This window comes from Balaenoptera acutorostrata, chromosome 2 (assembly GCF_949987535.1).
Source record: "Balaenoptera acutorostrata chromosome 2, mBalAcu1.1, whole genome shotgun sequence".
Taxonomy (NCBI): Eukaryota; Metazoa; Chordata; class Mammalia; order Artiodactyla; family Balaenopteridae; genus Balaenoptera; species Balaenoptera acutorostrata.
This window is the reverse complement of record NC_080065.1, coordinates 18,458,020-18,484,813: the sequence shown is the minus strand read 5'-3', so window position 1 is coordinate 18,484,813 and position 26,794 is coordinate 18,458,020.

The window sequence follows — 26,794 nt, the reverse complement described above, 5'->3', positions numbered from 1 at the left end:
AAATGTTGTCCAGAATGTCACTTTCTTTGAAATGTAATATATGCCCTCTATCTTTAAACCATTTAATATAAAACGTAATAAATCTTCACATTCTGAAGACTCATTTAGACTTACCATAATTTGAAGGCATCTTAGTTTACCAACTTTTCTTGTATTTTGTGTTCTCCATCTTTGCATTTCCATTTTGTGGTAAAAGCACATCGTTAATTCGATTTTCAGAAAAGGTGGTACCTAGATAAAGTACTTTCTGAGGGCTTGTGTGCCTCAAGATATTTTTATATTTTGAAATCACAGTTGAATATTACCTTGAATATATAAATTTAGGTAAAAATAAACTTAAAAAAATTTGCCATCTTGACCCACTATGTCACTATAGAGTTAAAAAGTATAGACAAAAAAACTGGTCTAAATTTTCTTCTTTTACACATGAAGAAGCTGAGGTTCAAAGTGCTTAAATTAATTATGCAAGGTAAAATAACTAGTAATTGGACCATTGACACTGGAACTCATATGTTCTGTATTCTTGTATTAGTTTCCTAGGTCTGCCATAACAAAGTGCTGCAGTCTGGGTGGCTTAAACAACACAGAATTTCTCACAGTTCTGAAGGCTAGAAGTCCTAGATCAAGGCATTGGCAGGGTTTCTTCTGAACATCTCTCCTTGGCTTGTAGATGGTTGTCTTCTCCTTGTGTCTTTACATGCTCTTTCATCTGTAGGTTTCTTTTACCTTAATCTCCTAGTAAGGACAAACTCAGTGTTGGATTAAGGTTTACCCTAATGACCTCCCTCTGACTGAATTACTTCTTTAAAGACCCTATATGCAAATATAGTCACATATTGGGATACTAAGGGTTAGGACTTCAAAATATAAATTTGGGGGGGGTGACAAAATTCAGCTTAGAACAGTCCTCAATTCCTACAGTATCTCTATTAAATATACAGACTTTTACGGTGTTTAAAACAACCTATGGCTCAACTCCAGAACCTAATTATATCACTAAGCAGACCAAAATGAAGACATCAATCTCTAGGTATTTTAGAAATGATAAGACAGGTACAACGCAAGCTTCTTGAGAAATCTCACTTAAATAAGTGCTATCTCTGATAAGTTGACCTCTTCTGCTGCCCAAAGCAAGTCATATCCAGCATTTATATTTTGCTTTCAAATGAATCATTTATCTTACCTGGAGACAGCTTACCTCTGACACAAAAGTTACCAACCTCAGCCTACCCTGTCTAGTCATGCTGCTTAGAAAACTTAATCTCTTTAACAAACATATCAGAGTAAAGTTTATCTTTAATCATAACATAACTGGATAACATCATCATACATTTTTCTCATTTTATGCCACTGTTTTCTACAATAAAACACTGCTCCCCAATATCTTACCTTAAGTTAAACAAAAATTCAAAATATATGTGTATATATATATATATATATATATATATATATATATATATATAATCAGCTGCTTTTTTAACATAGCAAATGATGCACATTTATTTTGTTTCAAATTTATAGCAAGAGGAGCATGAACAAAACACATCTTCTAGAGCCTTGTTGGATGATAGATGGTTTCCAAAGTCTGGGAAGATTTCCAGGTGCATTTCAAGGAAGTTAGTTTCTCAATGTTGCCGGTAAAGACTCTTCCCCTGAATAAATACCATTAACTACCATCAATCTAATACTCAGTTTAAGAAAATAAACTAATCAAATAGAAAGTAACCATCATATCAGAAATTTTAATAACTTTAAAGCTAATAAATTCTTCTATCAAAAGAGATTCTAATCACATCTCATTTTCAGCTAAGGATCAACATTAATGGAAAACTACTTCAAACACAACTTTTTAATCAAACAGTGCCTGGAATAGGGAATAATTTCCAGAATTCTCTTGAGACAGCATTTTATTTTACAGATAAGAAAGCAGATGAGTTAATTGATCTGTCCAACTTTAACAGTATAATGTATGAATGGGTTTCAACTTTCCTAACCTGTGTACTAATTTAATAGTCCTTGACATGATCTACCACACTTTTTAAATGTATTTTTAAATTCATGTAAGTGAATATATATATAATATATATAACTATGTATAATATATAACTATATATAAAAACTACATATATTATATATACTATATATGATATTTGAATCACCCAATCATGATGGTATTGCCCCATTGAGTCCTAGAAGAAACTGCTGGAACCACTACTGGGGACACAGAATGCTGTTGCTATGGTAATGAATTATCAACCAAATTTTGCTTCTCTGTATCACTCAAATTAGATGAAATATCCCAGATGGTGTCATTCAGGTAAGTGACTATGCTATAAGGCTATACTACCTTGCTCATGCAAAACAGCAGTCTAGCATTTTGAGATTCCCTAAGAAGAAATGAGGACCAATTCTCATGAAAACTCAATGTTATGGTCCCTAAATATAGAAAGTTGGTATAATATATACTCAAATTAAATTTACCTCAGAGGCCTACTTTGAGGATAGCTTTTGATTATCCCACATACATATACCTACTTCTCGTATTTCTGCTTCTCAAAGAAATGTCCTGCCTATCATAATCCAGCTGTGTCCTTTACATTACCAAAATCGTATCACTTCTCTTGGAAGAGACAACCCGCATCTCACCAGTTACTGAATTCACTTCCAAATCTAAAATTTTGATTTATTAATCTGTTTCCTTGAACTCATTAAATCCTGTCTATTTTCTGTCATCTCTGAGCTAATTTTAAAAGTTCAATTTATATTCCATTTATATATATGGAATGTGTAACTTCAGCTAGTATGAGGGCTGTAAACAGTATGTGTGCCTTTGCTCCTATATCACCCACCCCATGAACTTTTTGTAAGAAACATAGCTACTTGAATCTTGCTGCTTACTGTGGTGGCTTGGTTGCTTTGCCTGTGTCCTCACTTCCATTTCTGAGGATTCTAATCATATGTAGGTCCTACAAACACATGGATGCACGAACTCTGTTTTGCAGCAGCTACACTATTTCCCTTTGATAGGCAGAACTGTTCACTCAAATCATCACCATAACCCACCTTTTTTCCTTTGTTTTTTTGTTTTGTTTTGTTTAGGAGAATTAGGAGCTTAAATTGGCCAGGTTGCAATGCTAACTCTCAATTCAATAAAATCACTGTTATTTACCAAGTAAAACATTTTTCCTTTCACTTAAGAAGATCCCAAGGGATTGAGCAGAGAAATCTTTTTCTAATGGGACAATAGATCTAATGGTGAGAAATAGTGTTCACTGATTCCAAGCACACATTGCACCCAATTTGATAACATCCCAGTCTAGGTTTAACCATCCAGCTAGCTCTGCACCTGAATCTTCTTGAGCCATCCCACTGTTTTGTATAGTGGGTCTACTCTCCTTAACGAGATACATTATAGGACCAATGGGTAATGCCGTGGGTATCAGAACTTTCTTTATTATTTTATAAGAAAGTAAGTTTCCTGGCTAGTACCAAGATTGTGTGGTAGGTTCTGAGGATATTTTGGCTGAGGTTGATGGGAGGAAGAAAGATAGAGTGAAGAATAGAGAAAGTTTTAAATATTCATATGTAGCAGGGAGATATTCAAAGAGGAGGAAATTATGAGTTTTGGAATGGAATATTCAGAAATGAAGCTGATGTTGATGGTTTACCAGATATACGTACATGAATATAAGACTAATGAAGATACAAAAGCTGCCTCAGTCAGATGTTTGGTGCCAGCCACAGTTCCCTCAGTCCCTCAGTCTGTTGCCAACAGCTGATTCGGTTCTCTGGTCTAACCTTAAACGTAAACATCAAGCTTTGCTTAAGGGACATGTGTGTTTGCAAACAACACAAATATAATTGTCTTGATGAAATTAAAACTAAAGATTAGTATAAAATGAAGAAAATCTGCATCATTTAAGATAATAGATTAAATGTCTTTATTTAACACCTAATGTTTCTCTTTATCTCAAGAATACAGCAATACTATTAGGAGAAGCACGGCTAGCTTTTATTCTCTCATGAATTACAGTGGTTTCCTAAGTCTTCTAATGGTTACCTTTAGAAATATGTAAGGAAATTGGCAATGAGATTTTCAGAAGAATACAGGATAAGGTTACTTCCATTCAGTGGAAGGGGTTTTAGTGTTTCCAATTATGGCTATTTCCTGAAGACAATTTTTTTCCTGCCAACTACTTTTAGGAGATAAGAATATTTCATAATTACTTCTCAGTTGTTTCTTATTATGCTTCTAGTGATATATTTCTGTATGCTAATGGGTTAGAGATAGTGTTACAAAATAAATGTAATCCATATTTTCTATTTGTCAAAGAGTTTTTTTTTCAGCATGAAAAGTTTTGAGTTTGAAATGGGAAGTTATGTAAATTACATTCAAATAAATAATTGTTGTTTGGAAAGTTTCATGTCCTTAACTTTGTGCTGGTTTCCCTGGAAGATACACATAAATCTAAACAGTTTCTATTAAAGGCTTAGAGGGAATATAAACTCTTAGGTTGATGGAAAAGTATATTGATAAGGTCATAATTCAAAGTGCATTGTAAGAACCCAAGTGTATATCATGAAGGAAGTAATACTTGAATTACTTTTTAAAGAATGAATAGAGTTGATAGGTAAATATGTGAAGAAAGAAAGGCTTTTCAGATAGAAAAAAGAAATGTATTTACCCAAGCAAAATTTCAGAGGCTAGAAAATTTGAGTAACTACTAGTGAAATACTTTTACTCCAGTTTGTATAGATTGCATAAATGTTATTAAAGTTCAGTCATCTATAATTCTGGAAAGGTGTATGGTATGGTACCAATACATGTAGGATTTTGAAAAATTAAGACTATGGAATATAGATCTAATGAAATAGGCAATAGAAATGTTTAGAACTTTGCTTGAGGACTATTGATCTTACAACACTATAATCCATAGTATAAATTTAGCTGAAATGATAGTAAAGATGAACTTAGCCAGTGGTCATGATTTCAGTAAGCCTAGCTGTATGTGAGGAAGCCTACAGGGTATTATATATAGAGCTGGTGGGAAGAAAGTGATTGCAAACAAAACAAATCAAAGCAAAACAAAAACATATTGAAAGTAGAAAAGTATAAATGTTATTGCTAAAAATATTTAGGTAAGGAGTGAAGAATAATGCAAAGATGACTAAAGTCTTATATTTAGCTATTGGAAGATTAATTGTCCATTATCAAGAGTTGTTGAAGGCATGATTTGAAGCCACATCTCGGAGACAGCCTAATGAATAGCATATAATTATCAGTGATTTCAGTCCAATAGTTTTGAATGACTATTGCAATATTTAATGACATTAATACACTGATGATGTATTGCCTGAATGACTTTGATGAAAATTTGAATGATATTTGCCTATTAATCTTAAAATTGCAAATGGGTCTACAGGGATTAAAATCACTTCTTGATATGATATACTTTCAGGTGATTTTAAACTTCATTCTCCATGTTTATTTTCCAAATATGCGTTATACATTTACAGCACACGTACATACACATACAATTATTTACTAGAGGAGGAGATGACAAAACACAAAACATACACATTAAGGGGTTGCTTTGATATTACCTAATTCAAACCTGATAACATTTCCTACTAGTTTTGATTGAACAGCATCATACACCCCATGCTGTGTTTTTGTTGTTTTTCTTTGCTGTTTTTGTTCTTCTATGTCTTAGATACTGAATGCAATGATTCTCAGTGCCAAACTCTTGTTAATTTTGGGTTCAGTTGGGTAATGTTCGAAAGTGTATCATTTTCTATCCAGATTTTTCATAAGTTTATTTCATTTCAGACTGAAAGAAGATGGGAGAAGATATTTCTCATTTTGTGTGATTAGAAGAAAATGTATGGCTCTGTCAAAGCTGTGGATGCATTACCTATGCCATTGATTTACAAACCCTTGCAGTATTCTAAGTGGTGGGCTTTTCAGTCTCTCATTAGCTGCTACTCCTAGCCCCCAGCCCCAAAACCCAGAGCAGCCCCTGTTCTTCTGAGTTAGAGGCTTTGGGGAAGGTGTGATTAAGAGATGGCTGTGTCATGCGAAATCTACAAGAATCACTACGCATCGTTTGAATCTCTCTCTCTTTCTCTCTCTTTCTCCCTCTCCCCCCCCACTCTTTCTCACATGCACAGATCAACTATTTCCTTCAATCCAAGTCTCACAGACATATTTAGAAAAACTATTCCAAGCTTTTAGCATATGGAGATTTAGATCAGAATTTTTTCTTTTTAATGCGTATTTTGTTGACTTTTAAATAGGAATTAAGGAATGTTTGGTTCCAGGAAATACCCATGCCCTCAGTTTGCCTGCCTGTTAGGATAATTGAGGTAGGGAGGGAACATATTCTCACAGAGAACGATGTTGATTTTCATAGCACTGTCTTTTCCTGAGCTTAAACGTATTATTTTGACTTTCCCTAGCTCCTCCAACAAACAAAACCACAAATTTCAGTAGCTGAACAATAAATTTTATTTCTCATGTACGTAAAATCTAAAATTTTATTTCTTACTGGGGGCTAATCTCTTGGAAGTAATGATTTAAATACTCAGTTCCTTGCATATTTGGGGGCTGCTGTCTTCAACACATAGTTTCCAAAATACATTTGTTTCCTAAGGCTGCCATAACAGATTACCACACACTGGATGGCTTTAAGACAGAATAAATTTATTCCCTCACAGTTCTAGAAGCCAGAAGTCTGAAATCAAGGTGTTGGCAAGGCTATGCTTTCTCTCTGAAAATTCTAAGGAAGGATCCTTCCTTGTTTCTTCCTAGCTTTAAGTGGTTACTAGCAATCTTAGGTGTTCTTTGTCTGTAAGTACATCACTCCAATCTCTGCTCTGTCATTACATGGTATTCACCCTGTATATCTCTGTGTCCAAATTCTTCTCTTCTTATAAGGATCACAGTCCTTATATAAAGACACAAGTTCTACTAGATTAATGGACCACCCGTGTCCACTAGGACCTCATCTTAACTTGATTACATCTGCAAAGCCCTTATTTCCAAATAAGGTCACGTTAACAGGTTGAGGATGGACATAAATTTTGAGGTATGTTATTCAATTCAGTACAGAAGGGCACAGGGCTTCTCTAAATTAATACAGAAGAGGGTAAATAGAATGGAGGATGAGAGCTCAGAGATTTCTACATGTACTAGGCCTACAACTAGTGTGAACCCCTGCTGTTCCAGAACGTAATGACAAGGATACACCCATGCCTGTGGAGACTGGAACTTATAGCATCAGTGTATAGCTAGGTAACAAAAGAAACAGGTTTGTGAGCAGTAGTCAATGTGTATCACACTTAGTTCCTCTTTTCTTTTTTTTAAATTAAAGGTAAGCTAAAATGAAACACATCTGAGAATAAGAACAGAAAATATCCTTTGTTGTTTCATTTTATTCTTATTTTGTGTCCATTTTATCAGAAAAAAAGATGATATTGTTAGAACCCTCCTGGTCACAAGATCAGACTAAATCCCATTTCATTTCTTGGAAAAAAAAAAAAAAAAAAAACACTGTAGAAAGAAGAGTAATCAATCAACTAATATGTCTTCTATGGTCAAAAATAACAAATTTATTATATTTTTCTCAGATGTTTTCTTAATAAATAAAATGCTGTAGATAAATTTAAATGCTCTAGATTTTCTTCTTTAGACCCCTTACCTCCTCCTCTAGAAATAGCTATTATTGTGTAACTGATATATATTATCAGTTTTACTTTCTTACAAATAAAGTTCAGTGTAACTACATTGGAGATAGACTACAATTTTGCTCAGAATAAAAACCATAAATATTCACTTGCTTCATTTATTAAGTCCAGTGTATTGAGTTACAACTCAAATATAGTAAAGTTCACTCCTTTTAAATGTAGAGTTTGACAAGTTTTGACAAATACATACAATTATGTAACTGTCACCACCATTAAGATACAGACCATTTCCATCACCACAAAAAGGTTCCTGGTGCCTCTTTGCAGACATTCCCCTACTCTCAACCTTAGCTCCTGGAAAACAGTTATCTTATTTCTCCTTCTACAGTTTTTTCTTTTCCTTAATGTTGTATAAATGGAATCATACAGTGTGTATACTTTGACTTCTTTTACTTAGCATAAATCTTTTGAGAACCATCTATGTTGTTGCATATATCTCCTTGTAGTTCCTGTTTTTTTTTTTTTTTAATTGCTAAGTATTCCAGTGCACAGAGGTACTATAATGTGTTTATCCATTCAACAGTTGATGGTCACTTAAGTTGTCCTCAGTTTTGGGTTCCCATATCCCATAGGAATAAAGTTCCTATACACATTTGCATGCAGATTTCTGTGTGGACATTTGTTTTTATTTCTTTTGGATAAATAGCTAGAAGTAGTATTTTAAGGTCATATGGTAAGTGATGTTTAAATTCATAAGAAACGGCCAAACTGTTTTCCAAAGCAGCTGTATTATTTTGCATTTTCAAATTTAAAGAGTTCCAGTTGCTCTACATTCTTACCAGACCTTTAGTCATCTGATTTCTTAATTGTAGTGATTTTCATATACGTATATGGTATCTAATAGAGTTTACATTTTCCTAATGACTAATGCACCATTTTTTGTGTGTTTGTTTTTCACCCATATCTTAGGAAAAGGGTGTGTTCAAATTCTTTGCCCATTTTTTAAAAATGAGGTAGTTTTCTTATTAATATTTAGTTGTAAAAATTTCATTTTTATCCTAGAAACAAGTCTCCTATATTAGATATTTCAAATATTTCCCCCAGTATATAACTACTATTTTTCATTTCCTTAACAGTGCTTTTGAAAACATGAAAAATTTTAATTTTGATGACATACAATTTAGCATTGTTCCTTTTATGTTCCATGCTTTTAGTCATATACCTATGAAAGTTTTGTCTAATCAAATATCACAAAGATTTTTTCCTGTATTTCCTTTTATAAGTTTCATAGTTTCAGACTGTACATTTAGAACTACAATGTATTTTGAGGGGTTTCTTTTTTGGTATAAGATGTAAATTGAATTGTTTCATTTTTTGCACATATATCCAGTTTTTTTTTTTTTTAATAACTAGAATTATGACTTATAACATTATACCAGAACATATAAGATTTTTAGGAATTTCATGTAATGTCTGAAACATTTATATTAACATATTTCCATACAAATAACCCAAAGAAAGTTTAGTATTAGTTGTTTTTTTTTTGAATTTTATTTTATTTATTTTTTTATACAGCAAGTTCTTATTACTCATCAATTTTATACACATTAGTGTATACATGTCAAGGCCAATCGCCCAATTCATCACACCACCATCCCCACCCACTGTGGCTTTCCCCCCGTGGTGTCCATATATTTGTTCTCTACATCTGTGTCTCAACTTTTGCCCTGCAAACCGGTTCATCTGTACCATTTTTCTAGGTTCTGTATACATACGTTAATACTATATTTGTTTTTCTCTTTCTGACTTACTTCATTCAATATGACAGTCTCTAGATCCATCCACGTCTCAACAAATGACCAAATTTCATTCCTTTTTATGGCTAATATTCCATCACATATATGTACCACAACTTCTTTATCCATTCGTCTGTTGATGGGCATTTAGGTTGCTTCCATGACCTGGTTATTGTAAATAGTGCTGCAATGAACATTGGGGTGCATGTATCTTTTTGAATTATGGATTTCCCTGGGTATATGCCCAGTAGTGGGATTGCTGGATCATATGGTAGTTCTATTTTCAGTTTTAAAAAAAAAATTTTTTTTAAATTTTATTTATTTATTTATTTATTTATTTATTTATTTATTTATGGCTGTGTTGGGTCTTAGTTCCTGTGCGAGAGCTTTCTCCAGTTGCGGTAAGCGGGGGCCACTCTTCATCGCGGTGCGTGGGCCTCTCACTATCGCGGCCTCTCTTGTTGCGGAGCACAGGCTCCAGACGTGCAGGCTCAGTAATTGTGGCTCACATGCCTAGTTGCTCCACGGCATGTGGGATCTTCCCAGACCAGCGCTTGAACCCGTGTCCCCTACATTGGCAGGCAGACTCTCAACCACTGTGCCAACAGGGAAGCCCCTATTTTTAGTTTTTTAAGGAACCTCTATACTGCTCACCATAGTGGCTGCATCAACTTACATTCCCACCAACAGTGAAAGAGGGTTCCCTTTTCTCCACACCCTCTGCAGCATTTGTGGTTTGTAGATTTTCTGATGATGTCCATTCTAACTGACGTGAGCTGATACCTCACTGTAGTTGTGATTTGCATTTCACTAATAATTAGTGATGCTGAGCAGCTTTTCATGTGCTTTATGGCCATCTGTATGTCTTCTTTGGAGAAATGTCTATTTAGGTCTTCTGCCCATTTTTGGATTGGGTTGCTTACTTCTTTAATATTAAGCTGCATGAGCTGTTTATATATTTAGGAGATTAATCCATGGTCCGTTGATTCGTTTGCAAATATTTTCTCCCATTCTGAGGGTTGTCTTTTTGCCTTGTTTATGGTTTCTTTTGCTGTGCAAAAGCTTTTAAGTTTCATTAGGTCCCATTTGTTTATTTTTGTTTTTATTTCCATTACTAGGAGGTGGATCAAAAAAGATCATGCTGTGATTTATGTCAAAGAGTGTTCTTATGTTTTCCTCTAAGAGTTTTATAGTGTAGGGTCTTAAGTTTAGGTCTCGAATCCATTTTGAGTTTATTTTTGTGTATGGTGTTAGGGAGTGTTCTAATTTCATTCTTTTACATGTAGCTGTCCAGTTTTCCCAGCACCACTTATTGAAGAGACTTTCTTTTCTCCATTGTATATCCTTGCGTCCTTTGTCATAGATTTGTTGACCATAGATGCATGGGTTTATCTCTGGTCTTTCTATCCTGTTCCACTGATCTATATTTCTGTTTTTGTGCCAGTACCATATTGTCTTGATTACTGTAGCTTTGTAGTAAAGTCTGAAGTCAGTTAATCTGATTCCTCCAGCTCTGTTTTTTTCCCTCAAGACTGCTTTGGCTATTCGGGGTCTTTTGTGTCTTCATACAAATTTTAAGATTTTTTGTTCTAGTTCTGTAAAAAATGCCATTGGTAATTTGATAAGGATTGCATTGAATCTGTAGATTGCTTTGGGTAGTATACTCATTTTCACAATGTTGATTCTTCCAATCCAAGAACATGGTATATCTCTCCATCTGTTTGTATCATCTTTAATTTCTTTCATCAGTGTCTTCTAGTTTTCTGCATACAGGTCTTTTGTCTCCTAGGTAGGGTTATTCCTAGGTATTTTATTCTTTTTGTTGCAGTGGTAAATGGGAGTGCTTCCTTAATTTCTCTTTCAGATTTTTCATCATTAGTGTATAGGACTGCAAGAGATTTGTGTGTATTAATTTTGTATCCTGCAACTTTACCAAATTCATTGATTAGCTCTGGTAGTTTTCTGGTGGCATTTTTAGGATTCTCTATGTATAGTATCATGTCATCTGCAAACAGTGACAGTTTTACTTCTTCTTTTCCAATTTGTATTCCTTTTATTTCTTTTTCTTCTCTGATTGCCGTGGCTAGGACTTCCAAAACTATGTTGAATAATAGTGGTGAGAGTGGAGAGCCTTGTCTTGTTCCTGACCTTAGAGGAAATGCTTTCAGTTTTTCACCATTGAGAACGATGTTTTGCTCTAGGTTTGTCATATATGGCCTTTATTATGTTGAGGTCGGTTCCCTCTATGCCCACTTTCTGGAGAGTTTTTATCATAAATGGGTGTTGAATTTTGTCAAAAGCTTTTTCTGCATCTATTGACATGATCATATGGTTTTTATTCTTCAATTTGTTAATATGGTGTATCACATTGATTGATTTGCGTATATTGAAGAATCCTTGCATCCCTGGGATAAATCCCAATTGATCATGGTGTATGATCCTTTTAATGTGTTGTTGGATTCTGTTTGCTAGTATTTTGTTGAGGATTTTTGCATGTATATTCATCAGTGATATTGGCCTGTAATTTTCTTTTTTGTAGTATCTTTGTCTGGTTATGGTGTCAGGGTGACGGTGGCCTCATAGAATGAGTTTGGGAGTGTCCCTTCCTCTGCAGTTTTTTGGAAGAGTTTGAGAAGGATGGGTGTTAGCTCTTCTCTAAATGTTTGATAGAATTCACCTGTGAAGCCATCTGGTCCTGGACTTTTGTTTGTTGGAATATTTTTAATCATTGTTTGAATTTCATTACTTGTGATTGGTCTGTTCTTATTTTCTATTTCTTCCTGTTTCAGTCTTAGAAGGTTATACCTTTCTAAGTATTTGTCCATTTCTTCCAGGGTGTCCATTGTATAGGCATAGACTTGCTTGTAGTATTCTCTTAGGATGCTTTGTATTTCTGCGGTGTCTGTTGTAACTTCTCCTTTTTCATTTCTAATTTTATTGACTTGAGTCCTCTCCCTCTTTTTCTTGATGAGTCTGGCTAATGGTTTATCAATTTTGTTTATCTTCTCAAGGAACCAGCTTTTAGTTTTATTGATCTTTGCTAATGTTTTCCTTGTTTCTACTTCATTTATTTTTGCTCTGATCTGTATGATTTCTTCCCTTCTGCTAACGTTTGGGTTATTTTGTTCTTCTTTCTCTAGTTCCTTTAGGTGTAAGGTTAGATTGTTTACTTGAGATTTTTCATTTTTCTTGAGGCAGGCTTGTATAGCTATATACTTCATTCTTAGAACTGCTTTTGCTGATCTAATCGGTTTGGGATTGTCGTGTTTTCACTGTCATTTGTCGCTAGGTATTTTTTGATTTCCTCTTTGATTTCTTCAATGATCTCTTGGTTATTTAGTAACGTATTGTTTAGCCTCCATGTGTTTGTGTCTTTTACATTTCTTTCCCTGTAATTCATTTCTAATCTCATAGTGTTGTGGTCAGAAAAGATGCTTGATATGATTTCGATTCTCTTAAATTTACTGAGGCTTGATTTGTGACCCAAGATGTGATCTATCCTGGAGAATGCTCCGTGTGCACTTGAGAATAAAGTGTAATCTGATGTTTTTGCATGGAATGTCCTCTAAATATCAATTAAATCTATCTGGTCTATTGTGTCATTTAAAGCTTATGTTTCCTTATTAATTTTCTGTTTGGATGATCTGTCCTTTGGTGTAAGTGAGGTGTTAAAGTCCCCCACTATTATTGTGTTACTGTCAGTTTCCTCTTTTATAGCTGTTAGCAGTTGCCTTATGTATTGAGGTGCTCCTATGTTGGGTGTATATATATTTATAATTGTTATATCTTCTTCTTGGATTGATCCCTTGATCATTATGTAGTGTCCTTCCTTGTCTCTTGTAATATTCTTTATTTTAAAGTCTATTTTATCTGATATGAGTATTACTACTCCAGCTTTCCTTTGATTTCCATTTGCATGGAATATCTTTTTCCATCCCCTCACTTTCAATCTGTATGTGTCCCTAGGTCTGAAGTGGGTCTCTTTTAGACAGCATATATATGGGTCTTGTTTTTGTATCCATTCAGTGAGCCTGTGTCTTCTGGTTGGAGCATTTAATCCATTCATATTTAAGGTAATTATTGATATGTATATTCCTATTACCATTGTCTTAATTGTTTTGGGTTTGATTTTGTAGGTCCTTTTCTTCTTTTGTGTTTCCCCCTCACAGAAGTTCCTTTAGCATTTGTTGTAGAGCTGGTTTGGGGGTGCTGAATTCTCTCAGCTTTTGCTTGTCTGTAAAGCTTTTGATTTCTCCATTGAATCTGAATGAGATCCTTGCCGGATAGAGTAATCTTGGTTGTAGGGTCTTCCCTTTCATCACTTTAAATGTATCATGCCACTCCCTTCTGGCTTGTAGAGTTTCTTCTGAGAAATCAGCTGTTAACCTTATGGGAGTTCCCTTGTATGTTATTTGTCATTTTTCCCTTGTTGCATTCAATAATTTTTCTTTGTCTTTAATTTTTGCCAATTTGATTACTATGTGTCTCGGCATGTTTCTCCTTGGGTTTACCCTGCCTGGGACTCTCTGCGCTTCCTGGACTGGGGTGGCTATTTCCTTTCCCATGTTAGGGAAATTTTCGACTATAATCTCTTCAAATATTTTCTCAGGTCCTTTCTCTCTCTCTTCTCCTTCTTGAGCCCCTATAATGCGAATGTTGTTGCATTTAATGTTGTCCCAGAGGTCTCTTAGGCTGTCTTCATTTCTTTTCATTCTTTTTTCTTTATTCTGTTCCGCAGCAGTGAATTCCACCATTCTGTCTTCCAGGTCATTTATCCGTTCTTCTGCCTCAGTTCTTCTGCTATTGATTCCTTCTAGTGTAGTTTTCATTTTAGTTATTGTATTGTTCTTCTCTGTTTGTTTGTTCTTTAAGTCTTCTAGGTCTTTGTTAAACATTTCTTGCATCTTCTCGATCTTTGCCTCCATTCTTCTTCCGAGGTCCTGGATCATCTTCACTATCATTATTCTGAATTATTTTTCTGGAAGGTTGCCTATCTCCATTTCATTTAGTTGTTTTCCTGGGGTTTTATCTTGTTCCTTAATCTGGTACATAGTCCTCTGCCTTTACATCTTGTCTATCTTTCTGTGAATGTGGTTTTTGTTCCACAGGCTGCAGGATTGTAGTTCTTCTTGCTTCTGCTGTCTGCCCTCTGGTGGATGAGGCTCTGTATCCAGTTTTTAATGTTTCTTGGGGTTTGCTTAATTTCTTTGACCTTTAGTTGTTGTCCTTCATTAACTGTGAAAAATCTGTACCATTATCTCTTCAAATCGCCACTTGTTATGCATTCTCTCTCCCTTATTTTTCTTGGACTTCAATTACTCCCATGTTAGAAATTTTGATATTGTTCCATATATTTTAGATGTTCTACTTTTTTCTTCCTTTTTATCCTCAACACTTAATTTTGGATAAGTTCTATTGAACTATTATCAAGTTCAGCATTTTAAAAAGCCGTTTAAAGGAATTTTTCATCTCGGATATCATATGTCTTAATTCTAAAATTTCTAGCATTTCCTGTCGTGTCTTTATCTCTTTGCTGAAGTTCACCATTTATTTTTACATGCTGTCTACCATTTCCACTAGATATTTTAACATATCTAAGATCATTATTTTAAAATCCCCTTAATAGCTTCAACATCTGTATCTTTTCTGATTCTGGTTATGTCATTTCCTATGTCTCTTGAAAAAGATTCATTTGTTCTGCTTTTCTGTGTGTCTCATAAATTTTGACTGAATGTTAGTCATCATGAACAGATGAGTGTTAAGTATATATATTTAGAAGGGAGTACCATTCTTCTGTCAGTCTGATAAGTTTGGGGTTGATTAAATCTACTCAGTAGTTGAACTGGATTTCATTTTCTTTATCCTATCATTACCTCAGTGAACCATAAGCTATTTTTTTAATTGTTTTATTTTTTATCTTTATTTTTATTGAAGTATAGTTGATTTACAATGTGTTAATTTCTGCTGTACAGCAAAGTGATTCCGTTTATATATATATATATATATATATATATATATACACACACACACATTCTTTTTTTAATATTCTTTTCCATTATGGTTTATCATAAGATATTGAATATAGTTCTCTGTGCCATACAGTAAGACTCTGTTGCTTATCCATTCTATATATAATAGTTTACATCTGCTAACCCCAACTTCCCTCTCCATCCTTCCCTCAACCCTCTCCCCTTTGGCAACCACAAGTCAGACATTGAAGTTTTTATTTCAGAAGTTCAGTTTGGGTCTTTTAAAACCTTTACTGTTTACTTAAAAATGCTCAACGTTACCTTCTTGAATATGTGAATTATAGTTATGTGCATATTTTAATGTCTTTACTAATTTTATCACCTGACATTTCTGGTCTGATCTTTGTTTTTAATTTTTATTGGAGTATAGTTGCTTTACAGTGTTGTGTTAGTTTCTACTGTACAGCAAAGTGATTGAGCTATACATATACATATATTGACATATATACACTATTTTTTTAAATTGGAGTATAATTGCTTTACAATGTTGTGTTAGTTTCTGCCACACAGCGAAGTGAATCAGCCATATGCATACACACATCCCCTCCTCTTGGATTTCTCCCCTCCCCATCCCACCCAACTAGGTCATCACAGAGCACCGAGCTGAGCTCCCTTAGCTATACAGCAGATTCCCACTAGCTGTCTATTTTACACATGGTAGTGTATTTATGTCAAACCTAATCTCCCAATTCATCCCACCCTCCCCTTCCCCTCCTGTGTCCACATGTCCATTCTCCATATCTGCCTTTCTATTCCTGCCCTGCAAATAGGTTCATCTGTACCATTTTTCTAGATTCCACATGTATGTGTTAATATACAATATTTGTTTTCCTCTTTCTGACTTACTTCACTCTGTATGACAGACTCTAGGTCTACCCACATCTCTACAAATGACCCAATTTCACTTCTTTTTACTATGTAAAAAATAGATAACTAATGAGAACCTACTGTATAGCACAGGGAACTCTACTCAGTGCTCTTTGGTGACCTAAATGAGAAGGAAATCCAAAAAAGTGAACCATAAGCTTTAACACTTCTAGCAGTAAAGCTGCCACTATCTACTCCTTTATGTTGGTGCAGAATCTTGAGCCCAAGCCTCAAATGAAATTTGCTTTTCCCTCTCCCTCCGAATCAGTGGATCTTGGCCCAGTCCCTGTGGATAAGAAAGTTTGCTGTCCCTTTCCCAGTGGCTTAAGGCTTTTGTTTCATTTGGAAGAACATCTCAATTCCTTAAACTGGGGGCACAGAGTTTCCTGACTGTTCTGCAGTGGCGGCCAGTCATCACCTGTTTGCCTCATTCACTCACTCATCGTTCCCAATCTTTCTTACGAGCATCTTACGGCAGCCTGTTTAAAAGAACTTGCAAGGAGTTTCAATGTCCCTTAATGTCTGGACTCTCAGTCATTCTAAACTGATACGTTTGCTGTATTGATGGTGACTGAAAATATATATCCACACCCTAATTCCCAGAACCTGTGAATGTCACATTATATGGAACATGAGTCTTTGCAGATACAAATAAGTTAAGAATATTGAGATAAAGAAACCATCCTGGATTATCTGGGTAGGCCCTAGGTAAAATGGCAGGTACCCTTATACGAGGAACGCAGAAGGATGTTGAGACAGATGGGAGAGAAGACATAGATACACAGAGGAGAAGGTGATTGAAGACAGAGATAGAGGCTGAAGTGAGGAAACTACAAGCCAAGAAATGCCAAATAGTGCTGGCACCTTCCAGAAGCTAGGAGAGAGGCCCAGACACGAGTCTCGCTCATAACGTCCATAAGGAACCAACCCTGCTGACATCTTAATTTGACTTCTGGCCTCCAGAACTGAAAGAGGATAAATTTTGGTTGTTTTAAGCCACTCAGTTTGTGATAATTTGTTACAACAGCCCTAGGAAACTACTATACTTGCCCATACCTGGCCTTTAGAAATTCACAAATATGTTAGCCAATTTCTTCTTACATGCTGAGTGGTGGTCACTTCTTTCCCTTGTACTCTGCTAAGCTATCCTGTCTCTCCTTAGGGGGACTTGTCGCTCTTTGAAATTCTGTTTACTTTGTTGATTAGTTTCTTTGATAGATTAAAATTCTGTTTACTTTGTTGATTAGTTTCTTTCTTCTGTTTACTTTGTTGATTAGTTTCTTTGATAGATTAAAGGAAAAATATGATTTAGTAGTTTATCTGCAATTTTCTCTTTGTTTGAATGAGAGTGTTCTTCTCTTGCTGCTTTCTACATCTTATGAACAATTCTTTTTAGCAAGATTCCCATGTATAGTCTCTAAAATATCCTTGAATCAAAAAGAATACCCATGATAGGTTGTGGCTTTGAATAGAAATTAATAAAATACTAGAGCATTTTATTTTCCCTTCTCACAGTAAATGTAAATTTCTAAATACACCAATCTTGAGGAGGGGAAAGAAAAAGACAATATATGCTCTCAGAGAAAGTACTGAATTGTAAGCCAGTGTCTGCCCTAAATATGGAAGTGCACTTCACTTGTACACGGGAAACAATAAATTTATTACCTCACATTCTATAGCGTGCTGCCTCTCATTAAATTGAGATTTCCTATAAAAGATAAAAATATAAATATGCAATAAATCAAAACAGTTCAGCCTAGTAATAGGTAATATTTAGACCAATGAGATTTAATTCCCAGAATCCCCATTCTGTAACTGACAAAACCAAGTAAGCTTTGGCCCGAGCGGACAGCATCAGCCATGTAGAGGCTGGAGAGTCTGAGAACTCAGAAGCCACACAGCCAGCTAGCTACATAAGGAGCCTTTGTGAAGTCAAAGCAAGAGACCCACAGAAGAGCCTCTGACAATGACTTCTACAGCACCATGCTAAGAATAGACTTTACTTCCTCTTCACACAAATAGAAAAGATGTGAACAAACTTGACATTTCACACAGATACCTTTAATATTATTTTGAAATGTTAAGTGAACAAAGCTGAAATCAAGCAGATGAAGCAATAGATTACAATTTCCTGCTACCTGTTTAGAATTATCTTAAACTTGTGCTAACAGAATCATTTGTATCTGTATGTGAACTTTTGGCACACTGACATACTTGCATGAAAAATCAATAGATATATCACAGACTGCCTGCAGATACATTCATTTTGTTTTAAAGTAGGTTTCAGTTTGATGCCTATTTTCCAACATCAACTTAGAGAAATTAGATCATTACAGTGAGAAATAAAATACAAAATTAATGATTTGAAGTTAATATGTACTGGTTATCTTCAAAAGAGGGTAACCAAGTTTAATGAATTTGTGGTGAAAAAGTATTCGAATATTCAGTCAGTTAGGAGCAACAAATGGCAAACTTTTTTCATTATTAAAAATATTTTAAATCCTCCAATAAAAAGAATTAATGGCAGCAAAATTTATGTAAAAGGACAAATCAATTCTATTATTGTGGGATAAAGTAAATAACCAGAGAATATTTTTAAATTACCTTTTTGTATGCAAGTTAAGTAAGTAAAATGCCAACAAGTTCTGAAACATAATGTAATATGTATGCAAAGCATTTAAATACTGGGTCAATGAGCGTTATTAGGGATACAGAATACAGCAGTATGCGTTACACTTAGGTTTATTGCATTAAGCACTATACCAAAATCATCATATGTATTTCTTGGTAAAGTTTTCCTTACTTTATTTTCTATTAAAAAAAAATTCCCTTCAATGACATCCATAGGCACTGCTAATGTCATTACTCTAATTAAAATGTATAGATTTCATAACCACAAAAATGTCCAAGGAAACAGAGGTGATATGACAGCAACAATAGCCGTCTTCTAGTTTTTACACCTGGTCTAGGTTGAATCATGAGGTGTGATTTTGTTGCCTGAAACTATCCTTTTAACAATTATTTCCTTCCTTTTAATAATTATTTCCTTTCCTTGTGTAATCCAGGCTCCCTGGCCCAACCTAGCTCCCCGATATTAAGCACCTCACAGTTAAATACCTTTTATAGTCTATTTTTTCTTTATATTTTTAGTTTTATATTTTTTTGGAAGTTTCATAAAGACTGTTTATTTCAACTTGCATTGAATACCTCATTTAGGCACTCAAAATTTAACTAGTGTTCACCTCAGAGAATATTCTCTTGAAATAAATTTATTTTATTTTATTTTTAATTTTTATTGGAGTATAGTTGATTTACAATGTTGTGTGAGTTTCAGGTGTACAGCAAAGTGGATCAGTTATACATATACATATATCCACTCTTTTTATAGATTATTTTCCCGCATAGACCATTACAGAGTATTGAGTAGAGTTCCCTGTGCTATACAGTAGGTTCTTATTAGTTATCTGTTTTATATATAGTAGTGTCTATATGTCACTCCCAACCTCCCAATTTATCCCTCCCCCCATCCCCTGGTAACCATAAGTTTGTTTTCTACATCTGTAACCCTATTTCTGTTTTGTAAATAAGTTCATTTGTACCCTTTTTTAGATTCCACATATAAGGGATATCATATGATACTTGTCTTTCTTTGTCTGACTTACTTCACTCAGTATGACAATCTCTAGGTCATTGGTATCAACTTACTCTCATTTAAGCAGCTTGAGAAAGGTAGTCATTCTTAAATTGTGGAAATACGTATTTGATTATTAATATTTCAGCATGAAATACTACTCATTTCAACAGAGGAATAAAAATTTGCCTTTTAAAATTTCAAGAGCTGGAGGTTTTGAAAATGAGAGCCATATAAGTGTAATAGATTTAGTTCTCTGATATCACAAACATTTCTTCCTCCACTTAATAAAGCAATCTTGTTCTACCCTTTACAAAATATATTCTCATTCTACATATAATAAAACATCACCAAAGCCCAAGATGCTCTTTCAAGTATTTGACATCAATGAAACTATGTCTTATTTGCTTATATTTTAAGGCACATAACTCTGTTTTATAATAGAAGTATTCCATCTCAAAGCATCTGGGTGAAGCAAAAGCTGCTTTTTCATGTTGCATTTGAACACATGAACTATTTTAGAAAAATTCCAACAAACTCTCATCCCATACTTACTGTCAAACACTTTCACAAAGATTCTCTAGGTTTTTGGTATAAAGTCATTTCTCAAAAATATAAGTCAATTTCTTGAGACTATAATTTTCTCCTAGTAAGCTTAAGAGAAATGTTTGATAATGAAGCATCCAACTCTGCTAGGGTGACCTGAAAGAAAAATAGATGTCACATTGATGCTGTGAAGCATTGGCTGAGAAAGTGAAGCATAGCTATGTGTACTTTGAGGGTGAACTTTAAATAACAGGAAATGTTGGCAAGCTGCTATAAAGTGGCTCTGTTTCAGGGAAATGGATGTACCATCTGCAAGGCTAAACTGAAATGACAAGCCTTTGAGGCAGAGAGAATAAATGTTCAATCCATTTGGCAGATAAATCAGGTCATGGATTGGTTTATTTAGCTCCAGTTTCACATAAACAATATACAGGCAGAAGCAATGAACCATTGCTAAATTCAACAGGAAATTCCATTTGAGGTGATACCTACACTAAAGCTTCAAATGGTCTCCATTCTCCCATTCCATCTCTTTGCCATATTTCTGCCATGGTTTGCCAATGTATTTTGGTAGTTTAGATAACAGAATCTATTTGAACAACACATATTCTCTAGTGAAAGAATAAACTGAATCATCACCGTTCCAAAACTTACCTAATTATATTTCTCTAATAGAAGTATGTGTGTAAAGATAAAAATATAAAGAATGCTTTTCATGTTTCTGACTAAAAAAGTAGCAGACATATATCTAGCCATTGTAAAATGTATGTTCCTAGCACTTCATGGCCATGTTCACACAGCAATCTCAAACAGCCCTCAATGCCTTCAGAAACTAATCATCCACAGACAGCAGCCATTCACGTCTTCTTCTACTTTTGATCCTTAAGCAAAATTTTACTTTGCACTGGTTAGTGTAATGAAATACTAGGTTCCAGTTCTGCTTGACTTCTTGTATCTATTTTATAGAATTTCCTGCTACTCTAGAGAGAAGAAGCATATTTTCTTTTTCAATTTTGATGAGAGAATATGAACCACATTTCACCTTCATTCTCTTTGTGAAGGTCATAGTTGAAATATGACAGAGCATTAAGATCCAAGTTCTTTTTCCAATCTCCTATGATCCAAAGCAATAAATGCAGTTTAACAACTTAACTAAACCTATTCTCTATGTATACTGTCAGAATATTCTATAATGGTTGGATTATAAGAAAGTGATATCTTATAGAGAGCTGGAAATGCTGTTTATTCCCACTGCAAAAATCTTAAAGAAAAAGAAATATTTTTTCTTTAGTTTCTCTTTTACTTTAACAAGAGATTTTTAAAGAGTTTGCTTCTCTTCTCCTGTAATTATTTAATAATTTTGTTTTGTTTTTCTTTCAATATACGATATTATCAGGCAATAACAGACTTATAAAATCCTCAATTTGTTGCTTATCTGCTTTGCCAAATTTGAGTTGCAAAATATTTACTGCAACAGGTAGGGTCAATTCACACACACATAAGCACACATGCAATGTTTTGAATTATATGTTTTGTTTTATATTATATTTTGCATTGCATACTATGTTTTGTATATATTACATATATACAATATTTTGAGGACATTATGACTTGATTTAATGTGAAATCAATAAAATGATTTGTTGAATATGTTATTATGAGATCTAGCTATGAGAAAAACTTATATATACCAACTACTCTTTACTTTTAATCTAGTGAAAAATGTTGATTCAAATATAGTTAATATAATTGCTTCTGCACTGGTACAGGCTAAATTCATCATTTGTTCTCATTATCCTCTATGGTGTGTCCTATGTTGATTGTCTCTTAGCCACGTCATGCAGATCCCCTTCAGGACTGAAGGACTTATTCTTCACATACTTGGAATGCTGCTGCAGACTGTCCTCAGCTGTGCATCTTCTCGAGGACTTGCCCTTTGTTGAAAAGGGCTGTCAGGCCCAAGTTCATTTCTCCCTCCAGGGGACAGCCCACATGAATGAATGGCCAGTGTGAGACTATAAAACCTTGTCCTTTCTACCAAACTTCAGAGGCCTGTAAAGAGTGATTCTAGTTTCAGAGCTTACCGTGGGTGATGTATGGCTTTATTGTGATGGCACTGAACTCTTAAACCTCCTTCTGCCACACCCTGTTTTCTTCCCTTTCCTCAAGAAGTATTAACGCTGAGATACTACACATAAGTTTCCTGCACTCAATAATCTACGTCTCAAGGGAATCCGACCTGCAATAGTTTGTACCAGATTCGGTCCAAGAAAGTGGGTGTTACAATGGGATATTGGAGGTGGATTACGCAACATTGCCACTACCCAGTTGGCAATGAGGACCTCATCACTGGTTGTATGTGGAGCATAAGAGTCCCTGGCAGATTGAAGTGTAATTATTTAACTTTTATTAGTGGTGATTTGGGATTGTGTATCTGTAGAATGAAATGCACTGGTGAATGTAATGACAAGCATAGTGGAAAGAGTGATTATAACACAGTGGAATTGGATGGTTCTTGTTTAGGGTGAATAATTACGATTTAATAAAAACAGTTGTGAAAGTCAGAGGTCCTCCTTTCAGCATATCTCATCCTCTGAAGCTGGTAAGTAAAGAAAGCTAAAGACAAAACATAGAACTCAGACATAAAAGTTCCAAATAGGATACATTCTCAAACTAGGCAGGTCTGCTCTGTTGAGGTCAAGACTGTGATAGAAAAGAATGGGACCCTGGTACAGTGTATGGTGACATCAGAATTAATGCTCTTGAAAACCTTGCATTCTCCAAACCCACCCTGCTGAGGGATAGTAAGTGCCCTTTTCTTTGAAGATGATCCAGAAGACTTTGCCTTGCAATAAAAAAAGAGTTCTCTCAATATCTGTCTCCACATTTCTTCACGTGGTCATGACATACTAAGGTTAGAGAAGACCTAGACCTTTCTAGGGAGAAAGGAGAGTATATGCAGAAGGAGCTACAGGGCCTAAGCAAGATGAACCAGAGGAGACCAGCTAGTGTGTATAGGACTTGATCCTAAGGGTGCTGGATCAAGAAGGGGTGGAAAATAAAGTTGGACAAGGAAGAGTTTACCAAATTGATAACATTCTTCTGGGATACTGGATCTAAGGTCCTGACAAGAACGCTGAGAGATGGAATAAATATGCTATTAGGATGGGTTGAAGAAGCTTAAAGAAAATGATGACCAAAACTAAGTGAAGTAAAAATGTCTGAACTATCATGGTCAACAATGGAAGAAAGGGTCAAAAGTTTAGAGACTTGGACATGATAGAATTTTTATTCTATGTAAGACCAGGAAGTCTAGCAGGTATCTAAAGCAATAAGGATGCACTAGTGGTAGGGGCATGTGTACCACTGGGAAACTACAGGCAGGAGATTCTGTATAGAAATGAGCACCCCAAAGAAATGGTGAGGTTGAAAAGATGATCAGGAAGGTGATGACAGTTGCCCTAGTAAGAAGCTATGACCCTTTGCCTAGCTTCTGGACCTGGACCAAATTTTAGACTTAAAACACATTTTGTAAGGGAGTGTTGTGTCCCCAGGCAAAAGACCCTGAAATACTAGAGCAACTATGTATAATAATGCCCCAGTCTTTTCCCAAAGGGACCTACGGTGACTAACTTGAGTAATAGTACAGAGAGGGAAAGAGAACATCCAGATATTTTAAGGACGATTGAACACGCATAGACGTTGACATAGATTCTCTGGGATTCAGAGACTCACCATTAATTCCCTATTAGAGTGGGAACATAAGGAGGACAAGTAATAAGGTCTTGATGCTAGTCCATTCAGTGAGGTCTACTGGGACCATGGATGGACCCAGTGGTAATATCTCTCCCTGTCAATGAATTTTTGGAATGAGCTTACTAGGGAATTAGCAGAAATACCTATGTTGGTGTTTGGCCTGTAGGACAGGAGTTTCTCACTAGAAAAAAACTAAGCTGAAGCCTCTGAAACTCTGTCCCACATTCTGAGAAAGACGGTTAAGAAAGAAGAAGCACATCCCACTAGAATAGAAGATATTCGTATCACCCCTTATTGGTTATCCATTTCTCCACTGCAGAATTTTGTACAAACTATTACATCTGCCTGTAAATCTCTTTTCTTCTATCTCATCTCACAAAATACTACTAATGCTTCAAACTTAGTTAAATCCTCACTTCCTTCTAAAGCTGTCTTATACAGTCTTAATTAGGTCAGGTCTCCCTTTTTTATGGTACAATATCACATACCTTTACTTTTTGGTAGTTATCTTTCAGATATATGATTATTTGAATAAGTAAATTTTATATACCAGAATATAAACGCCACGGTGTCTAATTATGTCTCAGAATTTAGGATAAATTCAAGAAATGCTATCACCTAAGCGTTGATTATACCCAGTCTTTCTATATTTCTAATACAGGAAATTTTACATTATTGTGCAATTTGATATATCTTATAGGAAAAGAGGTTTATTGAACATCAAGAACTTACAGATTTCATAGTACTTTCTTAGAAGAAAAAATCTATTATAATATCCATCTCTGAAATAAGAAAGAGAAGTGGATTTAAAACCATCCTAGGAATTAAGACTAGTTATGAGGACATTTAGATACAGGGGAAAAAAAGAATGCTATATAAAATTTTATGATTAAACTATATATATATATATATATATATATGAATGTATAAATGGATAAATATAGTATAATATACTTAATATTCTCACAGATACTCATGTGCCTTTCTATGTGAGTACAAAAAGAGGAATATGTAACTCTGCCTTAACTAGGGGTATTAACCTAGGGAGGATTTTGAGGAGAAAACAGCATCCCAACTGAATTTTAAAGAATGAGAGAGGTTTTACCCAGAAAATGTAAACGGAAGAGCAAGAGAGAGTATCATTTGTTTAGCTCAAAGCACAGTCTGAATTCCCTTTATACATACTTTTATTTATTATAAGCAACAACTCTGTAAATTAAATGCCATACTCCTACTTTATAGAGACAGCAGGGAAGGAATTAATATTTATAATTATGCAACAGGTACTATAAGTTTTATATATGTGCTTGTTTAATACTCAGAACAACACAGGCTGTAGGTTTTATTACTGTGGTTTTGCATATGAAAAAGCATAAATTAAAGGGAATATTTAATTTGCTGAAGGTCATAGACCCAAATAATAGTCAAGACAGAATTTGAACCCAAGCCTGTTTATTCCTGCTCAACCAATGTGAAAAAAGTCCCTTTAGAGTCAGAACAAATCATATATGAATTTAATGAGTTATAAACAAACTTGACAGAACATGAGACTTTTATTGAATATATGATTCTACTTGGTGTACACAAGCTGCTTTCTAAAAGGCTGTATAGAAAGCGACTATATCTTGGTGTTTGGGAAGAATATGCATTATAATGTAAAAGTGATTAAAAATTATTCAAAGTCTTTCTAAATTTCACTTTTTACAAGTTTCCAATTATGTACAAGATAGAGACTCATAGGAAGAAAAATAGATGTAAAGAAAAATGACAAATAGATTCAAATAAGAATCCACATATTTTCAAAAATTATGGAATTATTTTAATGCCTTTGCTTTCAAATTACAATGTATAAGATCTCTATTGAAGAGTAACGTGCACAATAATTTATCCAGTACATTGTGCTACTTTAAGGAAGATTTTTAATTTTAAACTTACATTAATATTACATGAGTTTGTCTTATCAAGTCATACCCAAGAAGTAAAAATGTAGGGCAAATGAAATAGCCTAATATTTAAGAACCCAGAATATTGAATCCTCTAATGATTTATTTATGAGCCATCTGGTTATATAAACATGATAGTAGGGTCAAATGTGCTCTATATGCATGGAAAGAAAGAATTATTCAGAAAGAAAGAATTAGGTTTTATGAGTGAAATCCCAAGGCTAACTACAGGATTTAGGTAACAGACTTTTCTTGCAGGTGAAAAAAAATGTATAAATATGTATTATATTATGTGTTAAATTATGTAGAATGTTACATATATATATATATATGTATAACTGAGTCACTTCGTGGTACAGAAGAAATTAACAGAACATTGTAAATCAATATACTTCATAAAATTAGAAAAAAGAATGTTACATATATAATAAAAGATATATAATGCATATACTGGTATATATACATATGCATATAGCTATTGTATGATTTTGCCATAGCAAGAAAGACTGAGAACTACAACATTTTATCTAGGGGATTATG